The sequence below is a fragment of the Dama dama genome, chromosome 1 (assembly GCF_033118175.1).
Source record: "Dama dama isolate Ldn47 chromosome 1, ASM3311817v1, whole genome shotgun sequence".
NCBI classification, from domain to species: domain Eukaryota; kingdom Metazoa; phylum Chordata; class Mammalia; order Artiodactyla; family Cervidae; genus Dama; species Dama dama.
This window is the reverse complement of record NC_083681.1, coordinates 84,935,085-84,957,007: the sequence shown is the minus strand read 5'-3', so window position 1 is coordinate 84,957,007 and position 21,923 is coordinate 84,935,085. Positions and strand designations below refer to the sequence as shown.

General features: G+C 48.6%; 1 pseudogene; it reads left to right on the top strand.

Annotated features, from left to right (window-relative positions):
* The first annotated feature begins 359 nt into the window (after positions 1–359).
* LOC133042561 (histone-lysine N-methyltransferase PRDM9-like) lies at positions 360–20,995 on the top strand (annotated as a pseudogene).
* Positions 20,996–21,923: the final 928 nt, after the last annotated feature.

Below are 21,923 nucleotides of genomic sequence, written 5' to 3'. Positions count from 1 at the left end.
ACTCTGCTGCACTGGAACAGAGCCCTGATTTCAGCCTAACACCAGTCCAGCAGTTAGGGGTTTCCGGGTCTCCTCAAAAATCCCTCCATCACCACAGACACATCCCTCCCAGTGCCTTCCCTCAGAGGGGCTGAATTGTAGGGGAACCAAAGAACCCAAATCTAGTTCACAAGAGGCTGATCTGTCATATCTAGTCAGGATCCGTCCATCCCACCAATACCCTCACCCTGACTTTCCCCTCACCTTCCTGCCCTGGACACTCCACCCAAGGAAGACAGACCAGGCTCTGGACACTGGTCTGGGCTCTCTCAGCACCTTCTTCTTCCACAGGCACCTTGGCCTTGAGCACTCCAATGGCCATGAGGCCGAACAGGTCTCCAGAGGAGAGCACTGAGGGAGATGCCGGGAGAACAGAGCGGAAGCCCATGGTGAGAGATGGAGGTGGCAAAGCTGGGCTCTAAGCCAGCTCTATAGGAAGGGCATGGTGCTGGTCCCTGAAGCACCACAGACTGGTTGCCTGGGCAGCTGACTGAATTTCCCTGTGACTGTACACAGGATGGGAATGCCTGGTCCTGTCTGAGATGGTGGGGTGGAGTGGGACAAAACAGGACACTAGCTTCGTCAACTGCTCTGTGTCCAGGGAGAGTTAGGAAAATGCTCAGCGTTTGTTCAGTTAAGCAGGACACAGTCGGGAAGGAAAGTCTTTATCCCTGTCTCACACAGACCATCCTGCAACTTCAGGCTACTCCCTGCACAAAAGGTGGAGGAGAAGGCCCAGCTCTAAGGTCTGACTTAGATTAGTAAATCACTGATGAAATCTATTATTTTCCTTAGGCCAAAGATGCTTTCAAAGATATCTCCGTATACTTCTCCAAGGAAGAATGGGAAGAGATGGGAGAATGGGAAAAAATCTGATACAGGAATGTGAAAAGAAACTACGAAGCGCTGATTGCTATAGGTAACAGGAAGTGCTGGGTGCCTGTGAGCCTGGGAAACATGAAGCAGGTCTTCACTCTCAGTGTTCACTTGGCCTGCTCTTAGGTAGCTTCATCTGCTCACAGTTCCCTTTTGTGTGGAGACTAAGGAAATGTTTACAGTTTTGTACCAAAGGGAGGTTGACCCTGCAGTGCAGAGCTCACCTCTTGCCTTGTTCTAGATTCCCCCAGTCCATCCCACTGATTCCCTGACTTTGTGACACTTCCCATTGCTTCTATGCATTGTTTCTCCTTCTTAGAACAAATATTTTGCTTCTTTCCAGGTTTCAGAGCCACTCGACCGGATTTCATGCATCACCGCAGGCAGGTCATCAAAACCCAGGTAGATGACACTGAGGATTCTGATGAAGAATGGACACCAAGGCAGCAAGGTGAGAGGCCAGGAGGATGTGGAGGTGTCTTCTTGAAAGCAGCCTGGGCTTAGGTCTCAACTTCATCTCAGCCATTAGCAAGGAAAACATAATTTTCAGCATTCCGAAGTGGTTGTGGCCAAATATTTACATAAGCCTGAATGAAGATGAATGTATAGGTTTTCCAGTGGAATTCTCAAAAGTTTTATGGTTAAAATTTATCATTCTTTTTAAAAAAGAATTATTTTTGCTAAACATTCTTAGTGAAAGGCAGTTAAAGGAACATTAGAAATAAATTCACCAAACAGATTTAATACTAATCTTATTGGTTATTGGATTAAATCTCTTCGAAAAGGTAATAATTAACATATTATGTCAAGATACATTATTTATGTTATGTATATAAAACAAAACCCATGATCTTCTTACCCTAAGGTTAAACTAATTCTTTATTTTGATTCTGGGAAAGGGTTTGAGAGAACTATTTATTCTCCCTGATCTTTCCCACATTTCACTGACCAGAGATGGCATCAGGTAAATAAAATGAAGTACACTTATTATAAACTAGAAGTGAGCGCTCACTTCCTCTTCTGCTGCTCAAACAGTTTAGAAGAGTTAATCTGCCTAGAGTGGAGAAAACAATTTAGATAGTTCTATGATTCTCCATCTCTGGATTTCTGTTCTCCCAGATTTTTCAAAATTATTTATTTAGTTTTGGCTGCACTGGGTCTTTGCTGCTGTCCATGGGCTTTCTCTGGTTGCGGTGAGTGTCTTCTTGTTGCAGAGCACATGCAGGCTCTGTAGCTTGTGACACACAGGCTTAGCTGCCCCGCAGAAAGTGGAATCTTCCTGGACCAGCCATCAAACCTGTGTCCTCTGCATTGGCAGGCAGATTCTTATTCACTGTGCACCAGGGAAGTCCCTCTATTCCTTAGGTTATTAAAACTAGTGAAAGGGACATAAAAAACAAACATTTGGTTGTCTGCAAAGATTTTGACATAAGGAGAGATTCTTCATAGGGAATACATACGCCTCGGTTCACCATACGCCTGCACGTCTTTATTTACTTTTTTAACAATTTCTGAGTGTATGGCACACTGTTGATAACTATGTGCACGTTAGTGTTAGTGGCCACAGTGCTAATCGCTCAGTCAGTGCTAATCGCTGCGTACCCATAGACTGTAGCCCACCAGGCTCCTCTGTCCATGGGATTCTCTAGGCAAGGATCCTGGAGTGGGTTGCCATCTCCTGCTCCAGGTGATCTTCCCAACCCAGGAACTGGGCCTGCATCTGCTGCATCTCCTGCATTGCAGGTGGATTTTTTACCGCTGAGCCACCGGGGATATATATACACATTGCTGTACCACAAATCTGTAGAAACGTTACATCTTGCGTGACTGAAGTCCTAACCCACTGAGTAACAATTCTCCAATCCTTCCTCCTCACAGCCCTTGGCAACCACGATTATATTTTCTGTTTCCATGGATTTGATTAATTTACATGCCTCATAGAAGTGGAATCGGGCAATATTTGTCTTTTTTGATTGGTTCATTTCACTTAGTTTAATATCATCAAGGCACATCCATGATGTAGCATATGAGAGAATTATTTTTTAAGGCTTCAATATATTCCATTGTGTGCATGTGGATATAATAGCTATAACATATATCTTATATATAATCTTTATCTTTTATCCACCAATGAACATTTAGATTGCTTACACATCTTGCCCATTGGGAATAATGTGGCAGTGACCACACATGTGCCCAGTATTTATTCAATATCTTGCTTTCAATTCTTTGTGGAAACGCACTCTTGAGTGGGATTGCTAGATCATACAGCAGTTCTAATTTTCTGTAGAAACTCCATACTGTTTTCTATAAAGCTTGCAACATATTACATTTCCAACAGTAGTATATAAGGGTTCCAATTTATCCATATACTTACCAAGGTTGCTATTGTCTTCTTATACATATTGCCCATCACAGAAGGTTTCAATTTGTATTTCCCTATTGATTAGTAATATTGAGCATCTTTTCATATGTTTGTTGGCCATTTGTATATTTTCTCTGGGGAAATGTCTCTTCAATTCCTTCTCTCACTGTTAGTCAGCTCAGACTGCCATAACAAAGCAGACTGCATTCCTTAAACCAGAGAAATTTGTTTTCTTACAAGGCTGGAGCATGGAAATTTGATATCAAGGTGCCATCATGGTCAATCAGGGTCTCTTCCTGGCTTGTAGGTAGCCTTCATACTGGTGTATGCTTAATAACCCCTTATCAGATGCATATTTTACAAATATTTTCTACCATCCTGTAGGTGGGCTTTTCAACTCTGTTCAGTGTCCTTTGCTGCACAGAGGTTTTAAGATTAATCTCATTTGTCTATTTGTACTTTGTTACTAATACTTGTGCACTTGGTACCATATCTAAGAAATCATTGCTGTTTCAGTGTCCTGAAGATTCACCCTTGTTGTCTTCTTAGAATCTTATCAAGTCTTGCATTTAGGTCTTTAATCCATTCTGAACTGATTTTTCTTCAAGATGTAAGATGTTCATTATTTTGCATATGGTTATTTTGTTTCCCCAGCACCATTCATTACAGGGATTAAACTTTCCCCATTATCCTGACACCCTAGATGAAGATCATTAGACCATGTATCCAAGAGTTTATTTCTGGCTGTCTATACTGTTCCATTGATTGACATATCTGTCTTTATGCCAGCCAGCTTCCTCAGTGGCTCAGCAGGTGAAGAATCTGCCTTCAGTGCAGGAGACACAGGATATGTGGGTTCAATCCTTGGTTAAGGAGGTCCCCTGGAGAAGGAAATGGCAACCCTGTCCAGTATTCTTGCCTGAGAAATCCCCTGGACAGAGGAGCCTGGTGGGCTACAGTCCAAAAGGTCACAAAAAGTCAAGAAGACTGAGCGACTAAGAATACATTTTTTTGCCAAATCTACCCTCTTTTGGTTCCTGTACCTTTGTAGTATGTTCTGAAATTTGAGGCCTCCATTTCTGCTGTTCTTTCTAAGATTGCTTTGCCTGTTTGGGGTGCTCTGAGATTCCATGTTAACTGTTGGATGGATTTTCTATATCTGAAAAAAATTCCATTGGGATTTTAATAGGAATTGCATTGAATCTTTAAATTGCTTTGGGTAGTATGAACAGCTTAATAATATTAAGCCTCCAGATCCATAAACATGAGACATCTATCTATTTATTTATGTCAGATTCCTTTCAGCAATACTTTGTATTTTTCAACATATAAGTCTCTCATCTCCTTAAGTTTACTCCTAATTACTTCATTCTTTTCAATGCTATTATAAATAAGATTATTTGCCCAGTGGCTAAGACTCCACACTCCCAGTGCAGAGAACTTGGGTTCAGTCCCTAGTCAGGGAACTAGATCCCACATGCCGCAACAAAGACCTGGCACAAACAAATAAATAAAAATAAATATATATATTTTTAATTTAGCTCTTGACTATAGCTTTAAAAAAATAAAAAATAAATAGGATTGTTTTCTTATTTTCCTTTGTAGAATGGTCATTCTTAATGCACAGAAAGATATTTGAATGTTGATTTTGTACCGTGCAACTTTCTGTGCAGGATTTTTGTGTGTGTGGATTTAAAGATTTTTCTGCACATAAAACCATGCCCCTGTGAACAGACATAATTTTACTTCTTTCTTTCCAAATGGAAGCCGTTTGTTTCCATTTCTAACCTAAAGCCCTGGCTAGGAGTTCTAATATTATGGTGAACAGAAATGTTGATAACGGGCATCCTTGGCTTTTTTTCTTGATTGTAGAAGTTTTCAGCTTTTCACTGATGACTAGGATGTTAGAGGTAGACTTTCAATATATGACCTTTATTACATTGCAGTAACTTCCTCATATTTCTACATTGATGAGTGCTTTTGACATTAAAGACTAGTAAATTTATTAGATACTTTATGAACATCAGATGAGGCACAGATGAAGGTTCATATTTTTTTTTTTTTAATTTTAAGATAATTATGTAATGGTCCCAGTGGAACCATGGGAGATGATGATACAGAAATCATTTTCCATTCCTCCTTTGGTAATCATTGTCTTTGTCACTCTCTGGCTTAGAATTATGTGTCCTTAATTAGGATACCCAGAGTTTGGAAATATTTCCCAACCAAAACACTGATTCTCATCACTTTTTAGGTAAACCTTCTTCGATGGCCTTCAGAGTGGAGCACAGTAAAAACCAGAAGGTGAGTATTTCCCAAATCCTGTTGCCAAAATGTCCTCCTCATGGATCCAGTCACAGGTGAGAATAGGAGAAAACACAGAGATCCTGGAGACGGCTGCCTTCCTGCCCTGGATCTTTAGCACACTGTCTGACATCATCACCACCTTTACAGTTAGTAAGAACAACAACAGTAGTAGGCGGTTCTGTTGTTACATTACTTTCATAATATTTCAGACTTTAAGCATTTTATGTGAATAAACTTACTTAAACCTTAAATCAATCCTACAGTACCTATAAGTAGGTATAGAGCTATCACCATTATAGACCCAAAAAATGAGGTAAAAAATATTTGATTATATACCTGAGATCACAGTATCACTGGTAGTGCAATCTAAACCAGTGCACGTTCTCTAAACTTTTTACAAACTGATTAAAGCTTCCATGGTTCTATGAAGCTTATTCATACATCTTTATATCATTCATCTGAGAGATGTTTTCAACCTCAGTTCTTTTGTGCTGTGCTAGGGAGGGATATGCTAAGACATCTGACTAAGGGAAGCTTAAGGACATGTTGGGCAGTTTGTAGAGTGGACAGTCCAAGGTGAAGAAGCTAAGGATATGCTGGGCAGTTTGTAGAGTGGACAGTCCAAGATGAAGAAGGAGACGGGATCCCTACCTCAGAGCATCCCACTCCAATAAGAGGAAGCAATTCGCAACCCTGAGAAGCACTTACCCTCTTCTTTCCCTGACCTCCAGCTATTCTCCCTGCCTTGCTCTCATTCTTATGCAGAAAGTTGAAGGGGAAGAACCTTAAGATATGAATTCTAGTTTTGATTCACTATCCACCTAGGTCGTTTTGTTACACTCCAGTGTTCAACCCGCCCCCCCGCCCCCAAATCAGGTATTTCCAAGAATTGTCAAAGTATTAACTAAAGTCATGCATGTGAAAACACTTCATAAAGTCCTAAAGAACTAAAGAAATGCATGTTGTCTTTTACTCACATGGAAGAGAATGTCCAGGGCACCATTAAGTAAGGAATCTAGTTTGAAGGAATTGCCGGGAGCAGCAAAATCGCTGAAGACAAGTGGCTCCAAGCAGGCTCAGAAACCAGTGCCCCATCACAGAAAAGCAAGGACCCCTGGACAGCACCCCAGACAAAAAGGCGGTAAGAGAAATTTTGGGAGTTCCTCTAATTACTTCCTCTAATCCCTGTAGAAAAACTAATAAGTATGGCCTAGGTGTGTGGCATGGACTTTGGGCAGGCATGGGTTTAAGATGGACTGATCTGAGACATGAAGTTAGCACTGGGGCCTTGGGAAAATCTTATACATTTTCTGATGTCCTGATTGCTATGTGTAAAGTGAAGATAAGGATACATAACTCATACGATGCTTGAAAGCCTTACATTAAATGCAAAAGCCTGACACCTACAAGTAGTTCAATAAACCCAACTATGATGATGGGAATCGTGCTTTGTTAGTGTTTATGCCCAGACCTCTGCTCAATGCCTTACGTGTCATGTGCCCTTAACATATATTTCTGAGTAGATGTGTCGGTGAACTATTTCCTTAGTAAGAAGGTTGGGAAGTTAAACCTACTAACAGGAAGTGCAGGAAGCTATCACTGCACTTGGCATCTGTGGTCAGTGGAGCCTCAGTCTCCTGAACCTGTAGTTAAAGGTATAAGAAGCAAAGTATAGAGAATGGACTTCCTGGTGGTGAAGTGGTTAAGGCTCCACACTTCCACTGCAGGAGTTGTGGGTTCCATTCCTAGTCAGGGAGCTAAGATCCCACAAGCCATGCAGCGTGGAGAAGAAATAAATAATGTATCATTAAAAAATAAAATTACAAAAGTAAAAGTTTGAAAAATACATGTAAGAAAGTTTTAACAAAGTGTATAGATGGACAGGTAGGAGATCTCACACTTTCTGATAAAACAGGGACTAACTCCCCAGACCCCACCGGCCTTGCTTAGCTTCTGTTCTCCACCTTAGAACTCAGAAGAAAAGAGACTGGAGTGAAGAGGTACAGTTTACGAGAAAGAAAGGGCCACATATACCAAGAGGTCAACGAGCCCCAGGATGACGACTACCTCTGTGAGTGACCCCGCTGGCCCACTCACGGAGAAGGGGCTATGAGGCCTTGGTCCACTAACCTCACCTCACCATTTGGTCCCCCGTCCATCCCCTTCCTCTATGATTTGGGGTGCAGGGTCGAGGCCAAATGCCATGAATGCCCCAGTTCTTTCTGAAGGGCGTTACGACCAGCAACATCACTATACCTCCTCTCATCCCTGTTCTCACCTCCAGATTGTGAGGAGTGTCAGAACTTCTTCATCGACAGCTGTGCTGCCCATGGGCCCCCAACCTTTGTAAAGGACTGTGCAGTGGAAAAGGGGCATGCCAACCGCTCAGCCCTCACTCTGCATCCTGGGTTAAGCATCAGACTGTCAGGCATCCCTGACGCTGGGCTTGGAGTATGGAACGAGGCGTCCGATCTGCCGCTGGGCCTGCACTTTGGCCCCTATGAGGGCAAGATCACAGACGATGAAGAGGCCGCCAAGAGTGGATACGCCTGGCTGGTGAGAAGCACCCGTTTCCCTGTCCTCTGGCCTCTAATCACTTGTACGTGTTGGGGGGTACTTCATGTCTACATGCGAGGATGCAGAGGGTGATAACACGGTCAGCAATGACACAGTCAGCCCCGTGTACTGTGTGCACTGGGTGTGAACACAGGACTTCCATCTAAAGGTCAGAGGAGAGGTGGGACCACAGTGTACAGACACTCAGGACCTCTATCTAAAGGTCAGAGGAGAGGTGGGACCACAGTGTACAGACACTCAGGACTTCCATCGAAAGGTCAGAGGAGAGGTGGGATCACAGTGTACAGACACACAGAAGTGACTCCTCCCTTGTGGAGCCCTTGCCTTCAATTAACCAAGAGACTCAGACTTGGAATGATGAGTAAGGAGCTTACCGTGTGGTCCGCCTGGCAGGTGAATCCATGCAGGCTGAAATGCGCCAATGACTACAGAGGGAGGTAGCTCTTCTATTGCTTCCTACCAAAAAAAGAAAAAGAAAAGAAAGAAGAAAGCTTGTAAAAAAAAATAAATAAATAAATAGGAAAGTTTGTAACTCTTTCTCTGACACTCAGATCACCAAAGGGAGGAACTGCCACGAGTATGTGGATGGAAAGGACACGTCTTGGGCCAACTGGATGAGGTGAGTGCAGTGAGTCTGCAGTGTGTAGACATCGAGACTCCCTCCATCCCACACCCCTTTCCTTCTCAACCTGGCTCCCTCAACAGCGTTCACATCTTCTTTCCTCTTTTCCCTCCATATCATGCTCTTTCATTTCAAAAGACACTAGAAAGAAGGAAATAAAAATATGGCGTGTGCCGTCAAGATGCGAGTGTATATGCTGAACAAAACTGGTGGACTTGAAAACAACTTGAGGAGTCTAGATTCACCAGGGACACTTTAACTGACTTAATGGACTCTTACCACGCACTTTATGTTTCATTTTAGAGAGTGAACTTCGTTACGAAGCAGATCACACAACTAATGGCCTTTTGGAGAACATCCTGCAAACAGACATTAGCCAATTGATTTTAGGAACAGTAACCTTATTTTTTCTATCTTTAACTACACAGCGCCAGGATAAACTAACACAGGAGACCTTGACTCTATGTGGGCAACAATCTCCTCAGGCTTCGTTGCAGTGAGAAGTGGGCCCTGAGGCCTCACAAGGAATGGGGGGGCAGGATGGCCCTGAACAGGCCCATTCTCTGAGGTCCTCTCCTTTCATCAGGGCAGGCAGACAGTGAACAAACTATTACTGTTCTGTGTCTCAAGCTATATCAGAGCTCTCTCCAAGTTTCCGTGGGAGGGGTTGGGCAAGCGAATAATACCCTGGATGCACGTGAGGAGATGGGAGAAAGCCTCGGGAGAGAAGGCAGGCTGGGGTGAGTGCTGAGGGCTGTGTTCTAGCCAAGGAGCACCAAGTCCTGTGGATGGAAGAGAACTTAATTCAGAGTTTAGAGGAGCTGGAGGTCACCAGCCTCACGCACAGTCCAGGTGGAGAAGAGTCTTGAACTGCGATCCGGAAAATGGCTAATTAGGTAAGGAAAGAAAAGCATGTGAATTCACATAGCCTGGTTGAAGGTGTGAACAGAAGGTCCACATGAGGGGCGGCCTCAGAGGCGGAAGGCAAGGAGCTGGGCATGGTCGGAGAGTGGAGGGCACTCATCACGAGATTTCTTTCCCTTTCCTGGCCTCAACCCCAGGTATGTGAACTGTGCCCGGGACGACGAGGAGCAGAACGTGGTGGCCTTCCAGTATCACGGGCAGATCTTCTACCGAGCCTGCCAGGTGGTCAGGCCGGGCTGTGAGCTGCTGGTCTGGTACGGGGATGAGTATGGTCAGGACCTTTGCATCAAGCGGGACAGCAGGGGCAAGACTGAGCTCGCGACCGGGAGAGGTGAGTGTCAGCCCTCTTCCAGCACCCCACCCCATCCTGGGAGCCTCCGTGGTCCGATTTCGAAGCAGAGGGCAACCCAGTCCAAAGTCAGTTGAGTTGCAATTAAAATGCCTCAGAATTTAATCTTGTCATATGATTGTTAGGAAAATTTTTTTATGGTAAAAATGCTAGTTCTAATTTTTAATATTTCATGCAAAAAAATATGTAACATCACCTTCTGCTTAAAGGCTTAGAAGCAAAAAGCAAGTTTTCTAGCACCTACCAGCTCTCTGCCCTTTACCTCTTTCTTCCTTATTCCCTCCCATTTCTTTTTTCTTTTTTCTTTTTTTCAGTAAAATATAGACATTTCATTTTAAAATATTTATAGGACAAAGATATTTAAAGAGTCACACTAGGAAATTTATGAATGACATATGCCAATTTAAAGAAAGTAAATGGAATTCCTTAGTCATTAGTATTTTTTACATTTATTTATTTCATTTACTTTTATTAGTTGGAGGCTAATTAGTTTAAAATATTGTAGTAGTTTTTGTCATACATTGACATGAATTACCCATGGATTTACATGTATTCCCCATGCCGATCCCCCCTCCCACCTCACTCTCTACCCGTTCCCTCTGGGTCTTCCTAGTTCACCCGGCCCGAGCACTTGTCTCATGCATCCAGCCTGGGCTGGTGATCTGTTTCACCCTAGATAATATACATGTTTCAATGCTGTTCTCTTGAAACATCCCACCCTCGTCTTCTCCCACAGAGTCCAAAAGTCTGTTCTGTACATCTGTGTCTCTTTTTCTGTTTTGCATATAGGGTTATCATTACCATCTTTCTAAATTCCATATATATGTGTTAGTATGCTGTAATGGTCTTTATCTTTCTGGCTTACTTCACTCTGTATAATGGGCTCCAGTTTCATCCGTCTCATTAGAACTGATTCAAATGAATTCTTTTCAATGGGTGAGTAACATTTCATGGTGGATATATACCACAGCTTCCTTATCCATTCATCTGCTGATGGGCATCTAGGTTGCTTCCATGTCCTGGCTATTATAAACAGTGCTGCGATGAACTTTGGGGTGCACACATGTGCAGTGATGTGCATTCAGTTACTGTTCCAGTTTGTTGTCATGTGAGTTCACACTCTGTGCCAGACGGGGCTCCACGCACCAAAACAGACAGGACCACTGCCCTGGGGCAGCAGGGGCTTCACACCAGACAGGGGCTGGTGCTCTGAGGAAAACCAGCGCAGGGAATGTGCCTCGGGTCAGCGTGAGCAGAGGGTGGGGTGTGGTGCAGGATGGTGGGGCAGGGTCTGTGCACAGATAACACCTGCGGGAAAGATTCCAGGCAGGGGAGCAGCCAGTGCCGCAGCCCCAGGGCCGGGAAGAGAGGCCATGCCAGGGGTCGCGGGAGGAAGCACAGAGGGAGAGAAGGAGGCTGGATGGGACAGGGAACCCTCAGGGCCTGTGTCCACGTGCAGGCCCCAGGGGTCCTCCTGGGTGACACAGAACAACTGTGAGGCTTTCAGCTGCAAGCAGCATGTTCTCTGTGCTAAGACGATGCTTTGGTCCATTTTTGGGAAGAGACAGCAGCGGGGAGTCCCCTCAGAGGTCAGTTCATTGCAAGACATGAGGGGAGAGTGGGCTGGCCGAAGATGCTTGGGAGTGAAGGTGTGAAGAATCTTGCTGGAGATGTATTTTTAAATAGGGCTTCCTAGTGCATGTTAAATGGACTAAGCCTGAATGAAATAAATGAGGTATGATTACTGGTGAGGCTTGAGAAGGATATGCCTTTATTTTATGATTTATGGGAAACTGAGAGAGGAGCAATTCGTGAACCAGTTTGGGCAGCAAGAGCCAGAGACCTGTAGTCAGTGGGACCTGGGCAGCTCGGTCTCATCCAATCTCAAACCCACTTCCTGCAGAGATCGGCACAAAGGCTGCTCTTTGAACAAGGAGCCACAAAGTCAGAGTTACCCACACCTGCTGTAACCACCCCCTGTGCTCCCTCCCATATGCAGAGAACTCCAGACCAGGCGCCCCTAACTTAATAGACCCTTTCCCCTCACAAGGAGCCACTCAGGGGATTTCACCTAAGTCATCAAATCTTATCCCTCAGTAGGGTAAATACCTGTGGCCACTGTGACATGACATTTCAGACACTTACACGCAGGGGAAGTCCTAGCAGATCCATCTCTATCAGGAGAGACACTGCCTCTGATGCTGCTGGAAGGTCCCTATCTGGATGATATATAGAAAAGGCCCTTGACACCCGCTTCCTGGATTACGGTAGATGTAGAAAATAAGAGTGGAATGGAAAAGTGGATTGTAAACACACTTGATGGGAGACAAATCGTGCACTGTCAACACTTAGATGATTAGTGGGGAGGGCCTGACCGAGGCAAACCAGCTACCTGACCAAAAGCTTCCTCTTTCAGCAGAACCAAAGCCCAAGATCCACCCATGTGCCTCCTGCTCTCTGGCCTTCTCCAGTCAGAAATTCCTCAGCCAACACATCCAACGCAGTCACCCCTCTCAGACCCTCCTGAGACCATCTGAAAGAGACCTCCTCCAAACAGAGGATCCCTGCCCAGGCAATCAAAATCAGCGATATTCAGATCCACACAGCCCAAGCGACAAACCTGAGGGTCACAAGACCAAGGCCAGGCCCCAACAATTGCTGAAAAGCTAAGGCTGAAGAGGATTTCAAGGGCCTCTTCCTACTCAACTGGAGGACAAATGGGGGGTTCTGGGGTGCATGAGAGAATGAAAGACGAGCCCAGCACAAGCCAGAAACTGAATCCAGAGGACACAGGCACATTACTCACAGGGGCAGGGGTCTCAGGGATTATGAGGGTCACGTACGGAGAGTGTGGGCAAGGCTCCAAGGACAGGTCAAGTCTCAGCACACACGAGAGGACACACACAGGGGAGAAGCCCTATATTTGCGGGGAGTGTGGGCGAAGCTTCAGTCAGAAGTCAGCCCTCATCAGACACCAGAGGACACACACAGGGGGGAAGCCCTATGTTTGCGGGGAGTGTGGGCGAAGCTTCAGTCAGCAGTCCCATCTCATCTCACACAAGAGGACACACACAGGGGAGAAGCCCTATGTTTGCGGGGAGTGTGGGCGAAGCTTCAGTCAGAAGTCAGCCCTCATCAGACACCAGAGAACACACACAGGGGAGAAGCCCTATGTTTGCGGGGAGTGTGGGCGAAGCTTCATTCAGAAGGCTCATCTCATCTCACACAAGAGGACGCACACAGGGGAGAAGCCCTATGTTTGCGGGGAGTGTGGGCGAAGCTTCCATTGGAAGTCCGTCCTCATTAGACAGCGGAGGACACACACAGGGGAGAAGCCCTATGTTTGCAGGGAGTGTGGGCGAAGCTTGAGTCACAAGTCCCTCCTCATCAGACACCAGAGGACACACACAGGGGAGAAGTCCTATGTTTGTAGGGAGTGTGAGTGAGTCATGACCAACAAACCACACCTTAGCCACAGGAGGATTACTGCAGCCACCCCATGCCTCAGCTCTAAGGGGGGCTCAGAGGAGGTCTGTGACCCGTTACTGTCCCAGGAGTATGAGGAGAGACTTCCCAGGTGGCCCAGGGGTCAAGACTCCAATGCAGAGACCCACGTTCAATACCTGATTGGGGAACTAGCTCCCACATGCTGCAACTAAGACACAGCACAGCCAAATAAATAAATATATAATAAATATTTTAAAGAAAGAGAGTGATAAGCACAGAATTACTTGTTAAATAGACCTTCCACTTTCGTGACAGGAGAGGAGGCAGATAAACAGCAGAGGGTTTCTTAAGTGTTCTGGAGATGTTCATGCCAATTGCCTTCGTGGTTTTTTATGTCTCCTCTTCTAATAAATTTTGTCTCCAAACAAATCTGAAGCCCAGACTATGTACTCATTCCCCCCTTATCACTGACAGCAGTGGAGTCCAGTTGTAGCTGAACCCCTGGGAAGGCATAATTCTGGAGCCAAGTCAGTTAGGTCACTGGACAGTCAGTTCCTGGGTCCAGGGAGAGGAATGCAGAGTGGAGTCAGACTCACCAGGGAAAGGAATTCCCTGGCGTCCTGGGAAGTGGGGCCTCTCCTCCTTATAGACCCCGACTCTCCTTTGGCCTCTCCTGGTGGCCCTCTGGTTTCCTCTGACTTCTGTAGCCGCAAAGGTGAAGGCCACGTGCACGTTGTGTGTGCGTGCGCGCGCCTGTCTCAGCATGGGCCATATGGTCTCTGCCGCTCCCTCAGGGTCATCACAGCATCTGGACTCCAGATGCGACCACAGGGGTCCAGTTCTCAGCCCTGCCCCCAGCAGCTGTGTGACCTGGGGCAAGGTGCTCAACCTCTCTGTGTCTCTATTCTCATCTGTGATACGAGGTGGGAGCACCAGCCTTTTGGTCTGATGCGGAAGCACAGGCGGAATCTGGCAGAAGCTGGCTGAGAACGCAAGACCCACCTTTGCTTTCCTTTGTGTTTTTTTCCTTAATCTTTTTAAATTTTTTAATAGAAGGATAATTGCTTTACACAGTTTGTTTTCTGCATGTCCTTCAGCCCCCACACCTTCCAGGTCTTCAGAGCTAGACGAGGAAGGGGCCGTTCAGGCACTGGGCTGCCCTGATGAGGGGGTGTGAGGTCAGGGGTGCTAAGGGAGGCCGACCTCCCTTCCCACCCATGCCGTTCCTGCTGAGCTGGGCAGCCCCAGGGACCCTCCACAGACAGGCAGTGCCCACAGTCATACCCCTGCAGAGAATAGAGCCTGGATCCAGGTTTGCAGGAAATCCCGGTCTGGACCCCAACCCACCCCCACACGGAGGGTCCTTGAAGACCACACCGCGGCTTCTCTCTGCATGGGCCCCGTACCCGAGCCCGTACGCTCTGGACAACGCTGTCGCAACCTTGAAATTCTTAACCATGGAATAGTTCATCCTTACACTTCCCTTTCATGAGTGAAATCTGATGGGCCCCGGGGTGCGCTGTGAGCCGAGCAGATGCACACACATCACGGATCCTGGGGTGACCGGGTTGCACGAGGGGAGAAGGTGGACACAAAGCCCCCCCACCTTGGATGAGTGAGGGTGGGGACAGCACCAGGAAGCCACGATTGCTCAGACCCGGAACTGAGCTCCGACACAGAGTGGGGGCAACGGGGTTCTTAAGGTCGACAACACCCTCCCCTCTGTGAATGACCTCTGCCCTGGCTTGGTCCTTCCAGAAGGGGCTCAGGAGGCTGAAGTCCGCCCGGCCACCAGAAGACACCAAGGGGAGAGTGGGCCACGGGGAGGGGGGCGGAGGGTGCGAAGTCCAAGACTCGGGCCATGGCCCTCAGTTCCTTCCATGTGCCAGGCTTGTGAAGCGTCTCTACATGAACCGTGTCAGTAATAACCACCCACTATTATTTTCCTGTTTCTGTCATGCTTTCTTAAAGGGACGTGTTTGTCTGTGGCTTGGTTTCCCTACAGGAAGGGAAGCCACGTAAACTCCCCATCTTCTGTGGCTTCAGGCCGGGGCCACGGGAGGGAGAGTTAGGAGTGGTGTAAGCAGAGGGGACTCAACTGAAAAACGGTGGGGATCCAGAAACCTGCAGGGGCTTCTCAGCTGCACCTCACGCCAGAGCTGGGCCTGGAATCCCCTGGAAGGCTGAGCAGGTCAAAGCTTCTCCCTCCCCTCCCCTGTGCTCCCCTCCCCTCAAAAAGCTGACTCCTGGGGCCAGCCCACAACACCCCCAAATCCCCCATCACCCATAGCCCCACACAGGCCCTCCCTCACAGAAGTGGGATGACCTGGATGGTGGCACAGATGATGTGTGACCCCAGAGCTGGGGGTCTCAGCTGACCTTGAGCAAGGAGGCTGGTGCTTTTCACCAGCCCAGGGAGCTGCCAGCAGCCACAAGCCATTATCTGAAGCAGAGCTGGGAGATGGGGCGTGGGGATGCGAGCTCTCTGAGGTCCCATCCTGTCACCAGGACAGCGGCCAGGCCCCACCTGACACCGTGACTGCCCTGCACAGTCACACAGGACACCAGCTGTCACGGGATGGACAGCCAGCTGCCTCCGCCGCACTCCACCCTGACCACGGCGGCCCTGTGGCTGTACCAGCCCCGCCTGTGCGCGGCTCTGCTTGGCTGCCGGGGCTCGGGGACCCTGGGTGAGTCGGTGAGGGCAGAGCTCCAGAGGCCAAGCCTGTCTTCAGCCACCAGACCTGCCCTGCTTACTGGACTCATGAGCCCAGCCAGTATCTGAGGCCAAGATGCCTTTGGGAGACTGACACCACAGACGCTGACCTCAGAGCTCCGAATTCTGAAAACTTACTAAACAGATTATTTATAGCCTTTTTTTTTAAAGGGGGATGTTGGCAGGAAGCGGGGAGGGGAATGACTCCCTCGGTGGTGCTGTGGTTAAGAATCCACCTGCCAATGCAGGAGACACGGGTTCAATCCCTGATCTGGGAAGACCCCACGTGCCATGGAGTACTAAGTCCGTTCACAACTACCGCAGCCCAAGAGCCTAGAGTCTCTGCTTCCCAAACAGAGCAGCCACCCCAGGGAGAAGTTCAGCGCAGAAACGAGAGAGCAGCCCCCACGCCCGACAGCCAGAGAAAAGCCCACACAGCAGCGAAGACCCAGCAAGCCGAAAATAAATAAATAACCTTGCTTTAAGTGGGAGATCGCAGCATTCTCTGCTGATCCAGAGGCTAGGACTCTGACCTCCCAACACAGGGGGCCATGTTCAATCCCTGGTCAGGGCACTATTTCCCACATGCTGCAACTGAAGGCCCTGCATGCCACAGTTAAGACCCAGCGCAGCCAATTAAATGAATACTTAAAAGTAGGAGGCTGTTCATCTGTCACCATAAAAACTGTGACATTTTAGGAAAAGGAAAAAAAAATACGCTTATTTTGCAAGTGCTCATGGTTGATTGCAAAAATTTTCTCATAATATGCAGCTGTTAAAAAAAAAGAAATTTAGAAAATACAGAAACTAAAACCCACCCATAAATGTGTGGGGAACATCAATTACTGCAGCATGCGGCCACCACACACGGGAACACACGTCCGTGTTTTCTTCTACAAAGAAGTTTTCAGCGTCCACCCCCCTTCCCACGGGCCTCTGCTCTGCTCACCAAGAAGACTGCACTTTGGACTCGTGACCGGGGGGTTTCTGTTGAACTCAGGGAGGTGGAGGAGTAGGGATGTGTCGTTGGGGGCACCGTTTAGCCTGCAGTGAGGAAAGAAGCGTGAGTGCTCTGCCTCTGGGTCCAGTAACTCCAGCGGCCTCGGGGAGCTGCCCGGGAAGAAGCCTCTCAAACACCTTCCCTGCGTCTCCACAGTTACAGCACGTCCCACGTCTCCGGGTTCAGCTGTGCGTTAACAAGTCCTCTCTTGTTGGACAGAAAAGTGTTTCCACAGAGAATCTGCCTGGATCTTGGCCTTGGTTGGTACAGATGTAACAGGCAGTACGTTCAGGGCTCAGGGGAGTTAGTTCTGAAGCTCTCTGGGTTTAGGGATACAGCACCTCCTTACCTCCACCCCTTCCATGGTCATGGAGCCTTCTCTTCCAGAGGAAGGTGTTTGGCAACATCAGCCACAAAGACACATACTGAAGAGGAAAAAGGCCATGGCAGGCGGGGCTGGGTGTTCCTGGGGGAGCAGAGGGGCCTTGGACACTCCAAGCTGGACCCCTGCCTCACCAGCTTCTCCTCCTTCTCGCTGGGCATGCAGCTTTCACCTGCTGGGTGTCCCCAAGTGAGGGGCTCCCAAGACACCAAGCTGGGGTTGGCGATGGGGGAGCTGGATGCCAGGGAACCCGAGACCCTGCAGCAGGTCAGTGCACTGTGGACGAGGGCCGGCCTCACTGACCGGTTAGGCCCTGTGCGTTCAGGACACCCTCTCTGGACCCCAGATGGAGGTGCTGGTGCCCCCAGGGCTCACCTGGGTCTCAGGAGGTGGAAGAGAGACCAGGTTGACCTTCCCACCTCCTGTCCAGAGAATGACAAAGGCCAGTTCCCAAAAGTCAGAACAGGGTGGGCATAGTGAGTCTTGGGTCTCACAGGGTCCCTGTGAAGAGGGGCTCACTGCTCCCTGGAACCTTCTTTGCTGCTTCCCCTTCTGTGTTGTCTTCATACCAAATCTCACAAGGACAAGGCATTCCAGGTGCCGACAGCATCACTCACCCGGTGCTGACAAACCTCCTTATTTATTATGGGCAGGGAGACAGGGTGGCTGGTGTGATGCTCCCCTGGACCAGAGAGGAGACCCCCTAGGTTGTGTTACTTCTACTCCTGAGACCCAGGTGGGCACTGGGGGCAGAGCACCTCCAGCTGGGGTCTGGAGAGGGTGTCCTGAATGGACAGGGCCTAACTGTCTACTGTGGCTTCAGGGGATATGGGCAAGAGGGGTACTAAATCCTTTCTAAATATTTCAGACAACCACTGAGTTCCTTTTCGTTTTTGGTTTCAGATCTTTTTATATGGTCCATTTTCAGAGTCTTTACTGAATCTCTTACAATATTGCTTCCATTTTATGTTTTGATTTTTTGACTGCAAGGTATGTGGGGTTGTTACCAAGTCCAAGCTCACTCTGCATGCCTCACATCAGGGCGATAAATCAGAGGCGAGGTGCTGAGGAAAGGAATATGACTTTACTTGGAAAGATGGCAGACTGAGAAGATAGCAGACTAATATCTTGAAGCAACCATCTTGTCAGGTTCTGGATGCCAGTGTCTTTTATAGAACACAGAGCGGGGAGGTGAGGAAATACAGTAAAAAGTCCATTAATCTGGCAAATATCTGGAATGGCCAGCCTCGGGAGGAGATGTGTTACTTTCTTCCTCCTGTAGCCATCCACAGGTGGACAGGTCCTGGACAGAGGCAGAGGGGCGGGGTTTCCTGAGGCAGGCCATTATGTATGGACAGCATCCCTGTAGCAAACAGACCAACAGGAAGCAAAGGTTAGAGTAAAACATTCAACATGGAGTCAGATTTGGTTCTTCCCTGTAACAATTCCCAGTGTCAGCGTCCATTCCACAATCTTATGGGAAAAGGGGTGATGAGTGTTCTAATTGCCCCACTAGTTGCATCTTTTGGGGAGTGCCCACCACTGGTGCCAGTGTGCTGAATGTTGAGATTTGTCTTTGTTGTCCTTTGGAAAGTCTCTACTTCATATGGATAGACATAATAATATTATAATACAGGTGTTGAGAGTTTTATTCAGTACAAATCTTTTAGGACTTCAAAACCAGGGGAAAGCATCTAAAGTTAAGGAATTTAGCACTTTTCTATGTGTGGGAAGATGCACCAGCCATCTCACTGAAATCATCCCCTTTGATACACACCTTACCACCTGGGACCAGCATCCTGACTTCTCTTTCCTAAGTTTCCTCGGGGCTCATATTGGGGAGTGGCTGCAGTCTGATGGATGCTGGAAAGCAGGTATTCTTTTCTTTCCTGAGTTTCCTCAGAGTTCACCATGAGAAGTGGCTTCAGTTTGATACCTTCTAGACAGTAGGAAGGGCAACCTGGTTCCCCATTGAGATCATCTCAGCAGAGAGAGCAAGCACGTCCTTTGACTCCAGACAACCTTCCAACGTTCAGGGATCAGCGTCCAGCCTGCAGGATCCACAGCCGTCAGCTCAGCCACCATGCTCTGCACTTAGTTGCTATCTAGCCCTGAAACCTACACTGCAGGAGGCCCTCTAAATGTGCTGTCCTGTCCAGCAAACTCTCGGTCACACCTTCCAAGCCTCACCCAGGCCCAGCTCTGCTGAGAGGGTCTCACTGGGGACTGAGGTTCCCCTCCTGCTCTCCCACATTCCATATCTGAGTGGGGAGAAGGCAGGGGCTGGGGGCACAGTGCCTCCAAGCAGGTAGGGCAGACGTTCTCCCATCACCCCTTGTGGTCCATCCCTGGGAACACAGTCTAATGTCGCTTTTAGCAGCAGAGGACATGTGTCCCCAGACCCGGCCCACTTTCTAGGGGGTGTGAGCTGTGAGCACTAACACAGGAAACCCCGAGTGACCTGCTTAGGCTGGAAGACTAGTTCCTGGCATGTGAGCTGAAGTCTGAAAGTAGCTTCTCATTGGGATTAGCCTTCTCCAGATATAGCTTGGGGGCAGCAAGAGCGCAATAAGTGGCCCCCAGCTGGGGCAGCCACACAGTGCCTCTTGACAGCCCTGTGGAAACTGCACCAGAGTGACCAGGAGCCCACATTCACCCAGCAGATGGCTTCTGAGAGTTCTGTGACAGACTAAAGCAACCATGAGCCTGTAATCACAGCAGACAGCCTCTGAGACGTCTGTGACAGACCAGAGTGACCACAAGCATGCATTCACCCAGTGGACAGCCTGATATGTCTGTGACAGACCAGAGTGACGAGGAGCCCACATTCACCCAGCAGATGGCCTCTGATAGGTCTGTGACAGACCAGAGTGACCACGAGCCTGCACTCACCCAGCGGATGTCATCTGAGAGGTCTGAGCCCAAGGAGGCTGGGAGTCCGGACTCAAACCCTGTACGCCTCTCTCCTGGCTCGGCCTCCTAATCTTCTTAACCCCCACTCTGCAGCCTGACGCCGCCTGTCCTGAGCATCTCCACACTCGGACCGTCCACTCATTCACAGATATTTGATTGGCACCTGCCTCTGGCCAGGTCGTGTTCCAGGCACGGGACAGCCGTGAGGAGACAGACAATAACCCCAGTCCTTGGGGAGCAGAAGCTCTACCAGAGGCCAGATGCACCGCTCCTGGGGCCGAGCCCCGGCCTTGCCCTCCTCACCCACCGGCCAGCCCTGCTGGAGCTCCGGGCCCAGATGCAGTTCTGTCTGAGCATCCCCCCTCCTCCAAGAAGGCGCCTCTCTGGACTCGCCACCCGTCAGCCCCTGCCTCCCCGTGTCCTGCGTGCTTTTCACCGCGTACCACCATCTGAAACGGCCTCCCCGCCACCTGCGTGACCTCAGTGTACCTGGCGATGTCACGTCCTTGGTGAAGGAAGGTCTTGGCTGCCCTCATGCCCTTTCTGCTGAGTTCCCGCCACAGATTGCCGTCACGGCAGCCTGGAAGGACTCTCCAGATGGGTCTGGAGCAGGGGCTCGGTGGGGCCCGAGAGGGTGGGCCCCCTGGGCCGCTCCAGTGGTCAGGGTAGACGGGGACTTCCCAGCAGTGGCTCGGACCGGCCAGCAGGCCGATCAGGTTCCTTCTCCCTGGGACCACGAGGGGGCAAGGCTCTCATCGCTGCTCAGGGTCCTGGCTGCCCAGGAAGGGCTGTCAGTTCCACAGTCCTGAGCACCCTGTGAGCTGTTACACGTTTTACCTGTGGGATCTCAGCTCCCTCAGGCAGAACACTCTGGGCTACACACTTGGAAGAATCTACTGGAGTGGGTTCAGTTCAGTTCAGTCGCTCAGTCGTGTCCGACTCTTCGCGACCCCATGGACTGCAGCACACCAGGCCTCCCTGTCCATCACCAACTCCTGGAGTTTACTCAAACCCATGTCCATTGAGTCAGTGTGGCCATGTGACCGTCTCATCCTCTGTCGTCCCCTTCTCCTCCTGTCTTCAGTCTTTCCCATCATCAGTCAGACATGACTGAGCAACTGAACTGAACTAATGTGACTGTGAATAAAATCAAGAGGAAGAAATCAAAGTCCCATCCCCTTTGTTTATCATACTGCCTCCTGACTGTGAGTCCTTCCTTCTATAAGCCCCTAGACTCCTCAAGGGGGGCAGGCAAAGCTCTTGAGGCATGAGCCTGCTGTGTTCCCCTCTCTGCCGAGTGAGAATTGAAGCCAGCTTTCTATTTCCTCCAGACTCAGTCTCCATGTTCTTTTATTCAGCTTCAGTGGGCAGAGAAGGCCAAGATTTTGGTCAGCAACAATACCACT